The sequence below is a fragment of the Arachis hypogaea genome, chromosome 15 (genome assembly GCF_003086295.3).
Source record: "Arachis hypogaea cultivar Tifrunner chromosome 15, arahy.Tifrunner.gnm2.J5K5, whole genome shotgun sequence".
NCBI classification, from domain to species: Eukaryota; Viridiplantae; Streptophyta; class Magnoliopsida; order Fabales; family Fabaceae; genus Arachis; species Arachis hypogaea.
The window spans coordinates 50,124,446-50,125,226 of NC_092050.1; the positions used below are offsets into that span (position 1 = coordinate 50,124,446).

Sequence of the window (781 nt, forward strand, 5' to 3'; positions counted from 1 at the left end):
GACATGGAGGAGAATTTGGAGAACCATCATGAAGAAGAGGCTCACAACCATGGCAGAGAAGGTCTAGCAAATCATGCTGGGTAAGAGAGAAGAGTTCTAGGCTCTTACATCAACCCAAACCCAGGAAACTGTGGGAGTAGCATCCAAAGGCCAACCATACATGCCAACAACTTTGAACTAAAGCCACAGCTCATCACCCTTGTTCAGAACAACTGTTCATTCGGAGGAGGCGTCCAAGAAGACCCCAATCAACATCTAACCACCTTCCTGAGGATATGCAATACTGTGAAGTCCAATAGTGTTCATCCTGACACCTATAGACTACTTCTGTTTCCTTTCTCACTTAAGGACAAGGCATCTAAATGGCTGGAATCCTTCCCAAAGGAGAGTTTAGCAACCTGAGAAGATGTGGTGAACAAATTCTTGGCAACATTCTATCCTCCTCAACGGATCAACAGGCTGAGAGCTGAGGTGCAAACATTCAGGCAGCAGGATGGTGAGACTCTATATGAAGCATGGGAGAGGTTCAAGGACCTGACAAGAAGGTGCCCACCAGATATGTTCAATGAATGGGTGCAGTTACACATTTTCTATGAAGGCCTCTCTTATGAATCAAAGAAGGCAGTAGACCATTCATCCGGGGGATCTCTGAACAAGAAGAAGACCATTGAGAAGGCCATAGATGTCATTGAAACTGTAGCAGAGAATGACTATTTCTATGCTTCTGAAAGAGGCAACACTAGAGGAGTGATGGAACTAAACAATGTGGATGCACTGCTGG

General features: G+C 45.2%; 1 non-coding gene across 1 annotated transcript; it reads right to left on the reverse strand.

Moving 5' to 3' along the window:
• Window positions 1-456: 456 nt before the first annotated feature.
• LOC112752843 (small nucleolar RNA R71) lies at window positions 457-563 on the reverse strand. Its single transcript, XR_003177255.1, has one exon. It is a non-coding gene; the product is annotated as a small nucleolar RNA R71 (small nucleolar RNA).
• Between the last annotated feature and the right edge of the window lie 218 nt (window positions 564-781).